This window comes from Silurus meridionalis, chromosome 23 (genome assembly GCF_014805685.1).
Source record: "Silurus meridionalis isolate SWU-2019-XX chromosome 23, ASM1480568v1, whole genome shotgun sequence".
In the NCBI taxonomy this organism is placed as follows: Eukaryota; Metazoa; Chordata; class Actinopteri; order Siluriformes; family Siluridae; genus Silurus; species Silurus meridionalis.
This window is the reverse complement of record NC_060906.1, coordinates 839,858-860,695: the sequence shown is the minus strand read 5'-3', so window position 1 is coordinate 860,695 and position 20,838 is coordinate 839,858.

Below are 20,838 nucleotides of genomic sequence, written 5' to 3'. Positions count from 1 at the left end.
GTATTTAATTTCCATTTGATGTTAACATTTGTTTGGTCTATGCACTGCTAAGCGGGCTTTTTGAAGCTATTTTTTAATCAATTATGTGAATTAATTAATGCTTCAAGTATCACATAGGTTTGACATGTCAGTCTGTCAATGTACCTGTAACATGAGATAAGAATTGTAGGATCCCCACAAGCAGCACAGATAATAAAAGCAAAAGCATGTACAAACAAGATAGACAGTGGGATCGGTGAAAGGGCTTCCAGGCAGATGCAGGCAGGGACTGCAGTGAAAGTAGTCCAGCTGTTCCACATAAGACAGTGACCACAGCAGCAGTGACTACAGCAGACCAATTAACACTGAGGAGAGATCAAGTGAAGCTTCTGTATTTGTATATTTAGTAGAGCAGTTTGGTATTAGTGCTTATATATTAATACACATGACACTGATTGATAGATTTTCCCCATGTCTGTCATTTCTGTTAGCGTCAGGATAATAGCATAGTGATGTTGATTATTTGAGCCATACTATAGCTAAAGTACTGTAAATGTTGAAGTTTTATGTGATGTTATATGTATTAAAGTAAGTATTTGTTAATGCTGACTGACAGGAATGTGTACATTGGTATTGACTGTTATTGGTTTGGTTTTATTCTCATTTCAAGCATATATATATATATATATATATATATATATATATATATATATATATATATATATAGCGGATTCTATGTGATTCTTAAATACATAAACCACAGCGTAGGATGACCAGAAGACCAGTTGCAGACCCGTGTGCGGACACAAAGATGCAAGATGATGGTTAAGTTCAAGTTTTTTCTGTATTTCTGGTTTATTTACTTTAATGGACATGGTCACCCTGCAGCTCTACAGAAATGAAGAATGAAAGTGAATGATGTGTATTTATCCCTGATGAGCACTCGGGGCAACTGTGATGTCTTGTTAATAAAATGGGAAGAAAGGTTATCTGTAGGTCTTTTGCTTGGGAATTGGAACTAGCTGTAAAATGTTTCATTTAAATTTTAAGTACTATTTTAATAAGCAATTAACAAAAAATAATGTATTATTTTCAACAGATGGATGAGGAGCTCAGAGTGGTCCAGTAGATATCATTGTGGCAGATGGAAACACAGTCTAAAGCTAAGTGTCTCTACATTGTTAGTGCAGTTGCAGTAAACCTCAAGCTAATACTAGATGAAAAGGACTGATGTGTGTGTGTGTGTTTACAGAGTATTCCAGAGTTTGGTGAGGACTATGACGTCTGCGTTGAGTTTGTTTTTATTATTGTCTATGTAATAAGTATCATAACATTTAAAGAAAAGTTAAATAGAAAATAGATTTAGTGAAGAAGATTAATATATTTTGGGCATAAACATGTGCTTCACATTTTAAAATATCTGCAATATAGAAGAGCTCATTATTATTTACACTGTTGTATGTCTACAGATGAGGATAACACATGGATGAGAACGACCCTGGAGGACTAGCGTGGATGATGTCTAAAGAACCTTTCGGAAAAGAAGGCACATAAAAAAAAGGTAATTTGTGAATTAAACCAGTTATTTTCTAATTATATTTGGCAACATGCAAATATGCTTTATTAAATATGCTACATATCATTATTAAAGGATATATAGTGCATGATGTTACCAGAGTAAAAAATAAAAATTAAAGTATGTTTTGCATTATAGTAGAAGCTGTAGAAGAATTTATATATATATATATATATATATATATATATATATATATATATATATATATATATATATATATATATATATATATATACAAACAGCATTTCCACTGTACTTCATTCTGCCCTGTAAAAGATTGGCATAATCACATTTGCCTTTTAGCTAAAGAGCTGACTGAGAAGGAAAAACCTTTTGAAATTGCTTGCATCCGTGTCACAAATACATCTGTGAAAGTTACACAGAACAATACATCAAAAATGAGAAACATACAAAGTGCATAAGAGTGGCAGAGAGCAGTAAAGGCTGTGACGAGACATTTGAAATTTGTTTGTTGAGGATTCTGCAAAACATTTGCCTGAAAATGATGCAACAACCAAACGTAATGTCAGTAAGTAATCGTCCTTCAAAGAAACCAAAAACGATGATGTTTTTAAAGTGAATTCAGATGTTGAGTTTGTTAGTGATGTACAAAAGTGAAACATGATGTTTAGTCCTATTTGTAAGCATGTTTCTCAAATTGTGTACTCGTTTAAAGGTGGATTTTGAAGAACAAAAACTTTCAGTATTTACACACATTGGTTTATTAGGAGTTCCATGCAGAAATATTAGTATTATGTCTGATGAGAACTGTTTCTTTCGAGCCGTCTCTCAAGCTGTAAGCGCTACACAGAAGTATCATAGAAAAATACGACTTGCTGTTGTGCAACATTTGGAAGAAAATTGTGAAAAATATCAATAAATTTTGAGAAGAGAGTATTCCTCCATATCAGAATACATTACAAGTCTAAAATGAAATATGTTAATAGCTGGGCAACAGCAGATTATTTAGGAATTGATGTTTTTACATTTTATGATGGTTGTTGGTTAAAATACAGTTGCAAATGGTATAGTTTTGTCAAAACACAGCATCTATTTAGAAAATTGTCATAAAAACCATTATGAGACTGTAGTTTGTGTTAATGAGCCTGAACTACAAAGTTGTTCTGGATACTGTAAAATCAGTCCATCTTTCATTAAAGGATATAACATTAGAACAAATATTGAAAACAAAAATAATTTTCAAGGTTTGGAAAACAAGAAATCTTATTTCTAAGGAAATGCGCCATAGTAGGTTAAACAACTTATGATATGTTGTGCAGCAATGATGGTAAGAGATAAAGGTGTTGAAGTTGTGGAAACTGTAGATCAGATGACATTCACATATAGACCTTTATCAATAGCAGGTGCACAAACATTATGTAATAAATTGAATGTGATTTTTGAAAGAGAAATTATACAAAGACCCACTGTCTATGGATCTTTAGGTGTTTGTAAGAAAAAAAGTTGTAGAGGATGGCAATAGTTTTTTTTTAGAGCAGTGTCACAAGTCATTACTGGTTCTGAAAAGAGTCATGGGAAAATAAGACTTGCTGTTGTGAAGTATATGCATAATCACAGTGAAGAACTCATGAAGTTAGTAGGTGAAGAATTTGCTTCAATGTCAGAATATATTTCCAAATCACAAATGCAATATGTTGGATATTGTGCTTCAAACATAGAATTTCAAGGTACAGAAAATGCTTTAGGAGTAGATCTATTCATGTGTAATGGGGGAAAATGGGTCAAATACAGCTGCATGAGTGCATTGTTGGGAAGTGATGGAATTTATTTAAAACATCGTGTAAATAATCATTTTGAACCAATAATTTGTGTTCAACATGCTGAGAAAGAAGTTGGTAATTTGCCTGAAATGCAGTAAATGTTTAGAAAGAATTCAGAGAAAGTATGGTAGTGAATTAAAGTATCATGAAATTGTGTTGCATAAGGAGGTGGTATATTATATGAACAAATTTTAAACACAGTTTGATTTTGTTATGAAGCATTTTTTGGAATTGGTAAAAGATGGAGCAGATTTTGTGTGTTGTGTTTGCCAAAGATTGTTATTTCAACATCAGGGTTTAAATTGTAATAAAGATGATTATGTCAAAAAGACCACAGCTTTGATAAAGGCCATTATAAATATCAGTTTGTTGACACAATGCACATAAGACAAGCATTAAAATGTTTAAAACAGATAAATGTGCATTATAAAGATGTAGACTTTAATGAAGTTTGGCTAAATGAGTTCTGTTGTGAACAAGATGGTGTTTTAGAAAAAGAGACTGATGTAGATGCAGAACATGGTGAAGTGTCTGTAGAGGTTGGTGAAGATGAGCTTTTGCATGACAGACAGCAACATTGCATGTTTCAGGATACATGTCTTATGCCTGTTGACGTTGGTCAGGAAGCACTAGAGCAGTATTTTGATAAAATAATGAATCTGGCAGCAGCAGAGGGAAATAATCCTGTTCAATTACTTTCTGATTTTGCCAATAAAACTAAATGCTTCCCAGTGTTATTTCCACAGGGATGGAATACATACCATGAAAATCGAGACAGGCGTTTGACATTGTCAAGATATTTTAACAACCGGATTTTGCATGCTGACGGTAGGTTTGCACGGAATGTAGAATATATATTTTTTGCGCAGTACATGTCTGAAATTCAACAGGTTGTGTCAAATGTATCTATTGCATTGTGTAAAGGAAAAAGTTGATGATAATGTATTAAACAATGAGGAATCTTTAAAGAAACTTTTGGAATTTGATGATGGGTTTCGTTTTCTTAAACCCATTCGTGGTACTCCAGCTTTTTGGCAAACAGCACAACGTGACCTACTAGCTTGTGTGCGTCAGCTTGGTATCCCTACTTGGTTTTGTTCTTTTTCATCCACAGATATGCGATGGAATAATCTTCTTTTTAGTATTTTGAAACAAGAAGGAAGAACACAGACAATAGAACAATTCCAATGGGCAGATAGGTGTGAGCTTTTGTGTCGCAATCCTGTCACAGCAGCAAGGATGTTTGATTTTCGGTAGCATTGTTTTTTAAGCGAGGTACTTAAGTCTTCATACCATCCAATAGGTCAAATTAAGGATTATTTTTATCGTGTTGAATTTCAGCAGCGTGCTCCACCACATGTCCATTGCCTGTTTTGGATTGAGAATGCCCCAGTAATTGATAGAAATACAGATGAAGAGGTACTTCAATTTATTGATAAATATGTAACTTGTGAATTACCATCACAGGATGACTCATTATTGGAGATTGTTACATCTGTGCAGCAGCATTCAAAACGCCATTCCAAAACTTGTAAAAAGAAGAATACGGTGTGTTGATTTAATTTTCCCAGGCCAGTATCTGCTCGAACCTTTATATGTTGTTGTAAAAGTGATGTTAAAAGTCAGGGAAATGTTAGTGCAAAAGAGGCACTGAAAAATCTTGGCAGTGTTTATTTATATAATAGAGATGTGTTTGCTCAAGAATCTGTGTACAGGGTAACAAATATGCATCTGAAAGAGTGTTCGAGGAAAGTTGTGTTTGTGACAATATCATTAAAATGATTCTTCCTTTAAATGTGCTGAAGCAAAAAGCAACATTAAATAAACTAGAATTGTAGATCGCTATAAGAACAGACCAGTTGATTTGAACGATGTGTGTATGGCAACATTTGCATCAGAATTACATTTTAAATAAAAATTAAAAATACAAGATTCCACTTAAATTACAAAAAGATTATGGTTTTATCACAAAAAGAACACGAACTCAACCTGCAGTTATTCATTATGTGCGGGAAAAGAATCCCGAATTGTTTTATGAAAGTATTCTGCAGTTGTTTTTCCCATACCGTATAGATACGGAACTAAAATCTCTAAACTGTGAAACATTTGAACAATTTTACAGAAATGGTCATGTAACATTTAGTGATGGATCCAGACATTCAGTCAAGTCAGTAGTTGATTTAAATAGAAAGAAATTTGAAATAGAAGCAGATGAATAGATAATATCCAAGATACTATAGACAGTAAGGGTGTAATAGAAGATGGCTGGTGTGACCTGTGCCCAGAGCAAGAGTTAGAGCGGTTACTTTGTGTAGAGGAAATGAAAGACAAAGAAAAAAAATAGACGAAAGGATATGTTTGCATAGTAACTAAATAGAATACAAATTCATACAAAAGTGCAACCAATGTTAAACAGTGACATTGAGTTATTAAACTGTGAAACCAATAAAGACAGCTCAGCTTTACACATATTTCCTACAGATTGTTTGCACCAGGTTTCACTCGATGCACTTTATGTAGCTTGTGTTGTGTTGTAGCTTTATGTTATTGTTTAGTGTAGCACCAGGGTTCCGGAGGAACGTTGTATAATTTTTACTGTGTATCACTGTGTATAGTAGAAATGACAATAAAAGCCTCTTGACTTAAGAATTTATATTCAGTTGCGACTTTCAAATTAAAAGGTATATTTTCCTTCTTGCAACACATTTCCATTTCAAACTACTATTCTATTATTCGTCTATTCATATTTCTTCATCTGATGAGCTACAGGTTAAAAGTTGATAGTTAGCTTTGTTTGGTAACGGAGGTGGAGAGGGTGTGTTTTTGTGGATGCTTTATCTCTACTGAGCCAAATACTGCTGTATTGTACTGCATGTTCACTGCAAGGTGGAAATTAAAGTTTAACATATTTACATACTTGTACAAATATGACTTTCAAAATAATAGTTTATTTTCCTGCAATGCAACAACATTTACATTTTTACACTTTCTATATATTTTATGTGAACTACTTTGCAGTTGCACTAACAAAACTAGTTATTCTAAATTATATACTTTTTGTGCTCTGCAACGCAGCCACTTCAGTCACTCATTATAATTACCTTGCATGGCTAACAACATTACTTTGTGCTCCTGGTGTTTCAGATAATTAAGTGGGATTTCATTCAAAGTTAACATAATTGAAATGTAAGAATAATAATACAAAAAGTTTTTTTTACCTATTAATTAAACGTTTACATTGATCTGATTTATGTTCCTAGATTTTTTCTTTTGGTCCACAATATTACTCCTAAAATAATTTGTCCATATAAAGCACTACTTCCACTTATGTTGTTGCTAATGCAGGTTTTTCTTTGCAATGTATGTAGATTCAAAAAGCAAAAGTCACTGATAATGGTACTCCCAGTTTACTGGGATGGGGTTCAATTCCCTACAGTGGCATTGTTTTTTGTAGCCACTAAATACAATTTAATATTATTCTACATATTATTTAATATTATTCATTATTATAACTACATATTTAATATGTAAAATTTGGGGAAAATCTGACTTATCCCTGAGTTACAATTTTTATTCCCATGGCAAGACATCTTTAATTGACAACTTTGTCACGGCACCATGGACACGCAACTTACTTTTTGATGGCGAAACATCAAACTTTGTCAGGCTGCCACCAACACAGCCTTTAAATAAACCTAAAGATCTTTGCAATTTAACATTGCAAAGGCCTTAAGATCACACTGACAAATTTTGCTGTTCCATTAAATTAATCTCTAGAAGGAGTTTGTTAAAATACAACATTTTAATAAAGCTGCAAGCAGCGATGAAGGGGCCCTCGGCGGGCTCACCGCCACCCATAAGAAAACAGTGGGTGAGGTGCATGTAAGCGAGTAAAGACAGGAGAATTATGGCACAGGCATTCCAAAAGTGCCACACTTCCTGCTGCCAGTAGGACCATGAATGTATATTGTCATAAATATTGTAATCAGGCCAGGACTATTAGCAAACGTGAAGTTTGGAGCTGATTGGTCATTGTATGCTCGAGTTCCAAACAACTTTGTTTTGTGATGTAATCGCAAACATCAGCACTTAGCCAAGTGTTGCACGGTTGAACGTGTTTATAGCATGTTTGGTATTGTGTTGCATATTGAAATGTGTTTCTGAGCGTGAAGTACAGTGTAAAATATGATTTCCTTTTGCCAGCAGGTGGCGCTATAACTAATACTGCATATGGACATGTAGATCTGTTCAGATCAGGAGTCGTATTAAACATGAAAAGTTTGGGGCAGAGTGGACATTGTAAGTACTTCCTTTTTCATTGCGAATCATTAAAATTTGTCAAACTACCATGGACACGCCCTTCAACAAAAACTCTAGATCTTCACAATGTAACATTGCAAAGGCCTTCAGATTATGCTTACCAAATTTGGTTTTGATCTGAACAAATCCCTAGAAGAAGTTCGTAAAAATACCCGACTTCCTGTTGGGATTTGGATTTCGTACCAAGAGACTTTTTTGTAGGTATTAGTGTGTTACATGTGTGTACCAATTTTCATACATGTACATGAAACATAGTTTGAGGCACACACCGTTGAAAGTGTATAGGTGGCGCTTGTGAGGGAGTGATGATTTCCCTCTAGATTAAACTGGTTGAGGCGGCCAAATATGAACAGGATTACGTTTAGAGAATGACATTGGAGAAGAGATTCTTCATACAGTAGCCTTTATTAAAGTCTTTGATGGTCACCTGCAACAATCATCTCATGGCAATGATGTCTGTATGAATGTGTGTGGTCTATAGGAACAATAAAGAAATAATTATCGCTATACATTAACACTGACATGAGTAGCAAACAATCATAAATGGCACTTAACAGATGTTATCAGGCAATGACGTGCTATTAGTGTAAACACTGGTGATTCAGTATAATAATGCTGACGATGCCCTCAGGTGAGAAGGAAGTGGAGAAATCTGATTTGTTCAGCAGTTCTATAGACGGCAGCTTCATTTACTTTTCTTCAACACCCAAATCTATACTGCGTAATGGCTCCAACCGCAGACGGACATCAATCGCATCACAACACTCACTAGTAATGAGTCACTGCTACAGGACATGGAGGATGAGCCAGACGATGAGGGCAGATTTGAAAGGGACATTGCAGAGACAAGCATATGAAGCAGCTGCATTTTTTTGGATGCTTCAGTTCAAGGACAAGGAAGGTATGGGCGATTACGAATTAGGAGTGGATCGTAATGGGTTAAGGTACAGAAAACTGAGACATTGATGTGAAAATCAAATAATCGTAAAAAATAAAGTTAAAGTTTTGCAGAAACTTTAGCATCGTTGGTAATGTTACAGTTTTTTTGGATTGCTTACACTAAAATTAAAAGTAGTACACTATTAGCAAAACATCAGTGCATATTTGCACAACTATAAGCACATTGTCAACCTCACACTTGTTGCAAAACTCCACACACACTTAACATACATTCCACACAAAAATCTATCATGAAGTCACTTCCTTGCAATACCAAAGCACTGACTGTCAAATTACTGCACCGTCCAACCAATTGGTTCAACACAGTGTGATAAGAACATTTCGACTGGAAAATAGGTATTGTAAAAATATCAAAAACATCTGCACGGTTTCAGTAACTGCTCACAGTACTGTATTCTATGCACTATCAGCACTTCTGTTACCTTTTTCTGTGAAATTACTGTACCATTGTATACCGTTTCTTTTCCCACTTATGATTAAGGGGTCAGGAATGACAAGGGGGGAAGGCCACCTATGTTCACAGAACAGCAAGAGATAGTAAACATGGTTTTGGCCAACAATGCTATAACACTCAATCAGCTCCAAGCTAATGCAGTGCCTGGCACAGGTCATTTAGATTTCATGTCCCAGGCATCCCTTTTAACCTTCGACGTCTGCACTTCAATCAAAGAATGAGCAACCTGGCTTATTTTATTGGGGGTGGTGTATCCCACAGTGTCACACTCCCCCTCTGAAGACACGAAACAGGACCAAACCCTGAACTCTTGTTGAGTTTACAGGGACCCTCTAACTATAAAACAATCCACTCTCAAAACGTGGCCCCTTCGCTTTATTCTTTCTTTCCTAACAAGGGTGTATTGTATACATCAGAATACAACATTGTATTAACATCAGTTATACTTTAATTACTGATCTCTGTATGTTAATACACCTATCACACCCTAATACACCCAATACACCTATCAGTAGGCGCTGCCCAAGTGGCAGCCTGTTGCAGCAGCTCCTGTAAAGTTTGTGCTTTTTTTTATTTATTTTATAGTGTTCCGGCACTTTGCGTTTTTTTTCTTTTTAAGTGTATGCGCGTAAATTTGGAAACTGCACAATGGACATAAACAAAGCCTCCAAGTTTGCTCTACTTTTCCTGCTTCTTTGGACTTTGTTCACAGTCGCGTCTGGAAACTCTGTTCATAGCCACGGTCCTATTGTTTACACCAGGGATCAGCTGTTAGCATTCCGCAACATGCCGATGCTACTAGGAGAAAAACCGGATATTCCCCGCGAGCTAAGAAGGAGAAGGCGGGGGAACCGTGCTGGAGCTTTGTGTCGGAATAAAAGGAGACGTTACAGACCAACTCTCCCGTCCATCGTTATGGGAAATGTAAGATCTTTACCCAACAAGATGGACGAGCTAGTGGCTCTTAGCCGGCATCAGAGGGAATTCCGGGAGTGTAGCATCATGCTGTTCACGGAGTCATGGCTAACCAAGCTAACACCGGACACGACCGTTGGAGAGCGGTAAGAGAAAGGGAGGACGACTGGCAGTGTTTGTGAATAATAGATGGTGTAAATCTGGTCACATCACTATTAAAGAGCAGATCTGCTGTAAGGACATTGAGCTGTTAGCCGCTAGCATGAGGCCGTACTATCTGCCGAGGGAATTCTCGCATGTTATCGCGATAGCTGCGTATATTCCCCCCTCTGCTGACGGTGAATCGGCATGCGATGTCCTGCATTCTGTTGTTAACAGACTGTTAACACAGAGCCCAAATGCCCTTCTCATTATCTCTGGAGATTTTAATCATGCCCTCCATCCTCCACTCTGCCCACATTCACCCAGTATGTTTCATGCCACACCAGAGACAATAAAACACTGGACTTATTTTATGCAAACTTAAAGGAGGCCTATACTTCATCACCTCTCCCCCCCTTGGGAAGATCAGATCACAACCTGGTTCATCTCCTACCTGTGTACAAACCCCTTGTATGCAGGCAACCAGCTACCTCCGCACAGTGACGACATGGTCTGATGAGACCGATGAGGCTCTGAAAGACTGTTTTGAAACAACTATGTGGGAGGAATTGTGCAGTCCACATGGGGAGGATATTGACAGTCTAACAGACTGTATTACGGACTACATTAACTTGTGTGAAAAATACTGTACCCACCAGGACTGTACGGTGTTTTCCCAACAACAAACCATGGATTAACCCTGATATAAAGACTCTCCTTAAAGAGAAGAAGAGGGTGTTTAAATCAGGAAACAAGGAAGAGCTGAAAACTGTCCAGAGAGAACTGAGGAAGAAGATCAGGGAAGGAAAAGCATGCTACAGGAGGAAGATGGAGGATCAGCTGCAGCAGAACAATGTCAGCGGTGTATGGAAGGGGCTCAAAACCATCACTGGTCACAAGGAGCCAAGCTCTCAGGCTGTGGGTGACCAGAAGTGGGTGAATGATCGCAATCTATTCTTTAACAGATTTGATCAGCTACCCTCCCCTGCCCCATCCAGTCCCCCTGCTGCAATCCCCCCTCTCTGCTTCCACAGCAAGCAGCTCCAGCCCCACCTCTCTCTGCACTGCTATCAGCTCACAGACAACACACAACACACCTAACCCCCCCCTGCCGATTCCCTCCAGTCAACACTCCAACCAATACACACTGCCCCTTACAGAAGCCCAGGTGAGAATGGAGCTCAGGAAGATCAAAGCGAGGAAGGCTGCAGGCCCAGACGGCATCAGCTCCAGGCTACTTAAGACCTGTGCTGACCAGCTGTGCGGCATAGTGCTGTACATGTTTGACCTGAGCCTGAAGCTGGGAAAGGTGCCACAGATATGGAAAACATCCTGCGTGGTGCCTGTTCCAAAGACGCCGCGCCCAAAAGACTTCGGAGACTATCGACCAGTAGCGCTGACCTCGCATCTGATGAAAACATTGGAGAGGCTAGTGCTCACTCATCTCCGACCTCTGGTGAGCCCATCAATGGATCCACTTCAGTTTGCCTACCAACCTGGCATTGGAGTGGAAGACACAGTCATCTTCCTCCTAAATCGGGCTATTTCACACCTGGAAAAGGCTGGGAGCACTGTGAGAGTCATGTTTTTTGACTTCTCTAGTGCTTTTAACACCATCCAACCTGCGCTCCTGAGGGATAAGATGGTGTACATGGGAGTGGACCAACATCTGTCTGACTGGACACTGGACTATCTCACAGACCGACCACAGTATGTGAGGACTCGTGACTGAGTCTGACATGATTGTCTGCAACACTGGAGCCCGCAGGAACGGTTCTTTCCCCGTTTCTCTTCACCATCTACACTGCAGACTTAATGTTCAGCTCAGCAACCTGTCACCTACAGAAGTTCTCTGATGACTCTGCCATCGTCAGTCTGATCACGAATGATGATGACAGAGAGTACATACTTATAAAGTATGTAAAGGACTTATACAGAACTTTGTGGACTGGTGCCAACGGAGCTGCCTCCAGATAAATGCGGGGAAAACGAAAGAACTGGTGGTGGATTTCCGTAGGCACAAACAAATTATATTACCAGTGAACATTCAGGGAAGGGACATTGTGAGAGTGGACTCTTACAAATACCTGGGTGTTTACCTAAACAACAAACTGGACTGGACAAACAACACTGAGGCAATCTACAAGAAAGGGCAGAGCAGACTCTTTCTGCTGAGGAGACTAAGGTCTTTTGGAGTACAGGGAGAGCTACTGAAGACCTTTTTTGACTCTGTGGTGGCCTCAGCCATATTCTATGGTGTGGTCTGCTGGGGCAGCAGCATATCTACTGCAGACAGGAAGAGACTAGACAAGCTGATCAGGAAGGCCAGCTCAGTCCTGGGGATTCCCCTGGACACTGTACAGGAGGTGGGAGAAAGGAGGATGGTAGCAAAACTATCATCATTGCTGCAGAACGCCTCCCACCCCCTGTATCAAACCGTTACATCGCTGAGCAGCTCTTTTAGTGACAGACTGATACATCCTAAGTGCCTGAAGGAGCGATACAGAAGGTTTTTTCTCCCTGCTGCTATTAGACTTTTCAACCAAAGCTGTTCCCAGTAATACCAGTCACCACCATACAACACTGCTATTACTTTTGAAGATGTGCAATAACTTTATCTGTGTGCAATAATTATTAAACGAATCAGGTACAATATTATGTGCAATATTACCCGCAATTACGTGCAATACCACCTTAAAATATGACTTGAAAAGCGTACTTTAGTTTTTTTCCTATTTGTATTATTACATTGTACTGTATATATACACACTGGTATTGTAGTATATGTATATTATTTTTTAGATATTTGCATTTATTTTTATTTCTTTGTTGTTATTGTTATTATTATTATTTATTTTTATTTCTGTTTTTATTTTTTTTGTAAATTCTTCTTTTTTTATATATATTTGCATCTATTTTTTATTTCTTTGTCTTGCTGCTGTAACATAGAAATTTTCCCACTGTGGGACGAATAAAGGTTTATCTTATCTTATCTTAATTTACCCCTGTTCTAATGCTGTAATTTCTTTTAAGGCCTGATGTCAAAAAAGTGCATTGTACTGGAGTAACATCAGTTACACTTTGATTACGAATCAATGTATGTAATGCCTTTATGCCGTCATGCCTTTTCATGTTTAGTATCCAAATGACCACAAAATTATCTGGTACTTATTTCGCAAACAAATGGTGCATTTTATTTGATCACGAAAGTCACCATACCGTCTTAATACACTTCAGATTAAACTTTTATAGTCCAAACCATGCCCACAGACACATGAAACAAAGGGAAGTTTTTCCCTCCAAAATTTCAACCATCGTATTGGCCGTTCCCCCAAAGATGGGTGGAGTGCGAGACCTTTAAAATGTCAAACACCACCAATCGATGGTCAGACGTGCGAAACAGCTTGGAAACGACTCCCTCTTCCTTCAAGATCTTCCAGCAAGTTCAGGAGAACCTGGAAGAACATCTGACCCCACCCTAACTGGCTCTTCAAAAGATTTATTTGTCGCATTGAACTCTTCTGCAACAAGCCAATGAAAGTAACCGTTTCCTTCACCAATGAATTTAAATGCGTAGTTTAAATCTTAGTGAATGTTAAGGGGAATTAAAATTCCTGTGACGATTTTCCAGTTAGGGTGTGCTTAATTTTGAAGCTTAAGCATCCATCCCTCCGCTTTCCTTTCTCTCTTTCTTATTTTTCCCTTCTCTTCCTCCTTTCCTAGTTTTATTTCTTTTGTTTGTCTGTGTAGCTAGTTTTATATGTGTTTGTCTCATTTATTAAACGCCATATTTTTCACCAGTGATCATCTGAGTACAGTCGCAAATGCAAAGTTCCTGCTACATCTGGTCTGAACTACATGCTCTTTTAATTTAATTTACGGTATAAAGTAAGAGGGGGTTACGTCTTTCTTGGCCCGGGAGATACCTCTTTTATAGAATTAATATAAAATTATACTGTCTGTTTGCCAGGCGAACAGACAAATAAGTGTAATGATAATTCCATTACCGTCAATTCAACTTAATTTAAATATTAATCTTTCTTTGCAAACTAAATTAACTACAGTAACATTAACTGTTTGTAATTGTATGCCCTAAATATTGGAAGGAGGACGAGAAAGGAGGACGAGGCGTTCAAACTGTGCCTTCCTAGGAAGCCGGTGCAGCAACAGACGCCACTTAATGCTTCTGCTGCGGGACGTCAGCCCCACTACACTGGCAGAAATTACAGGCCCCGCGGAAGACCAACGGCTTAGTAGAGCGGGCCACCTGCTAGGCCCTGGGGTAAGATGTCCTTCGCCGCAGCCGCAGCGAGAAGACCCCCCCTACTAGTCCTAGAAGGAAGCGGCCGACCTGATGCTCTTACACAGGGTGTTTTTTGATCCGCGTTCATTGGCGGTCAGCCCTCCGGACTCCTGTACTTCCCTCCATGTTCGCCCGTCTGAAAGACGGAGGTTCTTTTCAGCAAGGTCGGCCCCACCGGCGCGGGCCATTTTCTGTTCCGCACAGGCTTCACTGTTCCCCGTGTCGCCCTGAGTGCGTTTCCCTGTTCTAGTTGGGAAAAATGTGAGATCAAGTGCAAAAGCAGTGTCACCAAACACTCCCCTTCACACTCCTTTCACAGGTTTAATAAAGGCACTGCCTAAGTTTAAAAAAAAAAAAAAAGGAATGAAAGGAAGAAACGTCATGAATCAAATGAAATTATGAATTCCTTTCTGGGAGAGTTTTTCCCCAGATCCCCGCATGTCGCCTCTGGTTTGACCACTAGATGGCGCCATTGTCCCATTAATGAGCGATTTGGCCGGATCGGCTCTCGCCATTCCACCGCGCCGTGTGGGGACCGCTCCGGGGTCACGTGACGGGCTGTCTGCCTGGCTCGGCCCGTGATTGGGTGATCCACACAGTCATGAGGGGTTACGGATTTCAGTTTGCCATAACACCCCCGCGGTTCAACGGAGTGGTAGGGCTCCAAATAGGGCAAAGGCAGCACACACAGTCCACCATGCCATGGAAGGATCAGACAGATAATGACAGTTCCACAGACTCTGCGATTTCTGCCCGCACGTGAACCTGGACCTCAACTGAGGTCTTCTGACTCATTCTCCATGTAGTCTATTTAAAATGTTTTTCCCAGAGAGTGTTGTGTCAACTCTGTGCCACAACACAAATGCTCAAGCTGCCAAGTCAATAGCCAAGGGACGCAAAAACAAATGGAGAGATGTAACCGTGAGTGAGATGCATCGCTACATTGGGTTCTTATTTTACATGGCAATGGTAAAGTTGCCCTCCATCATAGACTACTGGTGACAGAGCAGTATTTTCATAGTTCCCATTCCAGCAACAATTATGTCAAGGGACAGATACAGGAACATTTCGTGGAATGTAGACAAGTCACCCAGATGCAGACAAAGAAAACGACAAAAAGAGGGGCACATCTGAACATGACCGTCTGTTCAGAGTGAAACCGCTTATGGACACAATCCGTAAAACATGCAAAGCAATTCATCATCCTAGAAGACATTTAGCCGTGGATGAGCGGATAGTAGCATGCAAAGCTAACACTGGGATGACACAGTACATGAAAGCCAAGCCAAATAAATGGGGGTTCAAGTTGTTTATTCTTGTCGATTCCTCAAATGGATGAATGTGTGCTTTAGCTCTATCTTAAATCTACTCTCTTCTGGTAAGGTAGGTATCTAACTTTGTATATCTGTTTAACTCAGTTGATTCTAGAGTGTTGGTCTGTGCTTATTAGTTTGGTCAGGTGATTAATCAATGGTAGTTTTAGTCTCAATTGAGGTGTGAATTGTGGGCAGGGCTTACTCACTTATTTGGAAGGTGCTTGTAGGTAGCCCCCTTAAAGCCAGTAACTCTTAGTGTTTTTTTTTTTAAAGTCTTATTTGTACTTTTTCTTTCTTTTTTAAAAACACATTTGATCTTTAACTGGGAGATCAGTCATGGGCTTCAAACCCATCTCTGTGGTCATCTCTTACAGACACAGACGTTCCCATCCACAGAACAGATGTCACATCGCCAGTAACCTCATCTACCCTCCCCTGTTGTCTCATTCTCAAACAGCGGTGGTAGGTGGGCTCTGGAATCGTCAGTCTGCTGTAAGGAAAGCTGACTTTATCACAGGCTTGGCTTCCCACTACACCTTTGACTTTCTGGCACTTACTGAGACCTGGATATCCCCACAGAACACTGCTACACCAGCTGCTCTGTCTTCTGCCTATGCTTTCTCTCACTCACCAAGAGAAACTGGTAGAGGTGGTGGTACAGGTCTACTTTTATCATGGAGATGGTGTTTCACACCTCTCCCTTTGTCTCATTTAACCATGTCTTCTTTTGAATTTCATGCAGTTTCAGTTACCTCTCCAATCAACCTTTCCATCATTGTCATCTACTGCCCTCTCATTCCACAGAGACGGCCCTTTTGGCTGTTTCTGAGAAACTGCATGCTGCTCGGTCAGCCAAGCTGTCATCTGTACTTATCTTCCTGGACCTTTCAGCAGCATTTGACACAGTCAACCACAAGACACTTGTCAACCCTCAAGAGCCTTGGTATCTGTACTTGGTCCCCTCCTTTTCTCCCTCTATACCCACTCCATTGGTGAAACCATATCCTCACATTGGTTTCCTTATCACTTCTATGCAGATGACACTCAACTCATCTTTTTTTTTTCCCTCCATCAGATACCACAGCTTCCGCTCGGATCTCAGCATGCTTGTCAGACATATCTTAATGGATGAGTGCTCACCAGCTAAAACTCAACCCCAGCAAAACAGAACTGCTGATCATCCCAGGTGATTCATCTCCAGGTCAAGATCTACAAATAACACTTCATGACTCTCTGCGCTCCCCTTCAGCCACTGCTCGTAACCTTGGGGTAACTATGGACAATGAACTGTCTTTTTTCCCCACATGTCGCTAATGTTGCTCGTTCTTGTTAATTTCTTCTCTATAACATACAAAGGATTCGACAATTTCTGTTTATACAGGCTGCCCAGGTGATTGTTCAGTCTCTTGTCATTTCAAGACTTGACTACTGCAACTCTCTGCTGGCAGGTCTTCCTCTGAATGCTATTCGTCCACTGCAAATGATCCAAAATGCAGCTGCACGACTTGTGTTCAATCAGCCCAAGTTTTCCCACACCACCCCACTGCTGCACTCCCTTCACTGGCTTCCAGTAGCTGCACGTATCAGATTCAAAACACTGATGCTTGCCTACAAGGCCAAAAATGGAGCAGCACCATCTTCCCTCAGAGACCTCATCACATCTCGCACTGCACCACGCTGTCTGAGATACTCCAGCACTGCTCGACTGGTACCTCCTTCTCTCAGAATGAGAGGTAAGTACACTTTAAGGCTCTTTTCTGTTCTGGCACCGAGGTGGTGGAATGAACTTCCCCTAGATGTCCATACAGCAGGGTCCCTGATTATCTTCAAATGACTACTGAAAACCTACCTCTTCCTAAAATACCTAAACTAGCACTTTCCAAGTTTGTAGAATTCGAGTTATATTTATATTAGGTTTGTAATCTTGCGTACCAGTGTAGATTTATTAATTACTAGAGATTTAAAGCACTTTTGTACGTCGCTCTGGATAAGGGCGTCTGCTAAATGCCGCAAATGTAAATGAACCATGGACTTTTCTGTATACACAGAAAAGAACAACTTTCCCACATGCCATGGACTATCATATGATGCTGTGACATCTCTTTGGATGGTAAAGTTTTAGGCTCTGGGTAGCCATGCGTACATGGACAATTTCTACACAAGTCCAAAGCTCTTAAAAGACTTGCTATCCATGAAGTGTGGTGCATGTGGAACATACAGAGAGGATGGACCTCTTTTATTTGTGAAGTGGATGGACACAAGGTCTCATTGTGTTCCACCATTAATTCTGCATATACAGGAGACACTGTGCAGAGGATGGTGAAATTACAAGGTAAATGGGACATTTCCATGTACTGCACTTGTAACTGCATACAACCAGCACATGGGGGGAGTTTACCTGTCTGATCAACTGTTACAATACTACACAGCACAAAGCAATGAAGTGGTACCGAAAGATTTTTCTACACTTCTTACTATAAGAACACGCATACTACAGACCAAATAGTTACAAGTTCACACACAGCCCAGTTTATAGAAACCGTATCTATTCCTCGTGTAGCAAAACCAAGAAGTAAATACACAAGATACAGAAATAATCTTATTGCAGTTAAAACTGAAAAATGCCAGATAAACAAACACAACAAAGTTCTAAAGTTTGGTCTTTTAAACATTAGATCACTTGCACCCAAAGCACTGATTATAAATGAGATGATCACAGATAATAATCTCGATGCACTTTGTCTCACTGAGACCTGGATTAAACCAGGTGATTATATGGGTCTAAACGAGTCGACACCGTCAGGATATGTTTATAAGCATGAGCCCCCGTCAGACTGGTCGTGGGGGAGGGGGTGTAGGAACCATTTATAGTGCCTCTCTTAATGTTAGTCAGATGTTAGGATTCAGCTTTAAATCATTTGAAGTGCTCGTTCTCAAAGTTGTATTTTCAGACATACATAGAAAACTCGCTCTGGTCACCGTGTACAGACCCCCAGGGCCCTACGCTGATTTTCTTCAAGAGTTTGCTTGTTTTCTATCAGATCTCTTGATCAATTTCGATAAAGTGCTGCTTGTAGGAGATTTGAATATTCATGTAGATGATGTAAACGATGCTCTAGGATTATCATTTGTTGACTTATTAAACTCTTTTGGGGTTAAACAAAACGTCACCAGACCAATTCATCGCTTTAACCACACGCTAGACTTAATAATATCCTACGGAGCAGACGTCACTGATATAGATATCTTACCTCAGAGTGATGACATCACAGACCATTATCTCATACTGTACACACTACCGGTAAAGCGGATTAGTCCAGAATGCAGCAGCCAGAGTTCTTACAAGGTCAAGAAAATATGATCACATAACCCCGATCTTATCGTCCCTACATTGGCTTCCTGTTAAGTTTCCTGGACCTCCTGGAGTAAAGGCTCTAAAGGCTCTGGCATGGAGAAGCTGATGCTGGATCTGTGATGATCACAAATGCTGAGCTCATAAAACTAGGAGCTACTACCCATATAGACTGTATAAGACTGCAGAAAGAACATCACTTATAATCTTATACTCCAGTACTCATGTTAGTTCTCACTCTCCAGTGTTCTGTATTGTTGAAAAAGTTATGATCAAACTCTTGATGTCACCCAAAATAAGGATAAGTTTCCCTTTTGAGTCTGGTTCCTCTCAAGGTTTCTTCCTCATAACATCTAAGGGAGTTTTTCCTTGCCACAGTCGCCACGGCATTCTCAAGATGGCGCCGGCTACGTTTTTTCTTTTTTTGTTTATTTGATACTTTTATTTAACTAGTTTTAGTTCCATTTACACAAGATGATGGACATCATTAGATATGACAGACACACTCATATCTATTGGTGTACAATGCACTTACCTTTCGCCGTTTTTAAACCCGGACCCATGCTGGCCGAGCGCGATCCTGAGGGAGAACAAAGGACGCAACCCGTACCAGCGTCAGCGAGGGAAACGAGCCGTCATCAGAAACAGGCTTAGTGCACCCGCACACCGCGTTCCCTTACCTAGTATCCTGTTAGCTAACGTCCAGTCACTGGAGAACAAGCTTGACGGCCTCAGGGCAAGGGTCAAGTTCCAGAGAGACATTCGGGACTGCAACCTTCTCTGCTTCACCGAGACATGGCTGAACCCAGCGGTACCGGACCACGCCATCCAGCCAGCCGAGTTTTTCCTCGGTTTACCGCATGGACAGAACACTGGAATCGTGGAAGAGGAGGTGGAATGTGTCTGATGGTGAACAACCACTGGTGCGACAGCCGAGCATCGTTCCTCCTTCATGCTCCTGCACACCAAATCTGGAACTACTGACCATTAAATGTCGGCCCTTTTATCTACCTCGGGAATTCAGCTCGGTCAGTCAGTGCCGTTTATATTCCACCTCAAGCAGACACGGACACTGCAGTATGGGACTGACATGAGACACTAACGCAACACCAGACACAGCATCGGGACGCTGCGCTCATTGTGGTTGGAGATTTCAGCAGTGCCAACCTCAAGCGTGCACTACCGAACTTTTATCAGCACATCACCTGCCCCACCAGGGGCGAAAGAACACTGGACCAATGCTATACAACATTCAAGAACAGCTACAAGGCACAACCACATCCACCATTTGGGAAATCGAACCATGCCGTCATCTTCCTCATGCCTGTTTACAAACAAAGGCTGAAACAGGAAGCTGCGGTTCAGAGGGAGGTCGAGCGCTGGACTGACCAATCGGTGGCCGCTCTGCAGGACTCTTTGGATGACGTAGACTGGGACCTGTTCCAGCGCAGCTCTGATGACGTCAACATGTTTACGGAAGCGGATCTGGGATTCATCGGGAAACTAGCGGATGATACGGTGCAAAAAGAAAAAAAAAAAAAAAAAAAAAAAACACCATCAGAACGTTTCCCAACCAGAAGCCGTGGGTGGATAAAACCATCCGCTACACTCTGAGATCCCGCTCCGCTGCCTACGCCCGGTTCAAGGTGCAGACCAACGTGGTGGCGAGGAAGACCATTCCTCCTCTTAGTGACCATGTGCTCTGTCTAACCACATAACTCTATGCAGAGTTAACCCATGG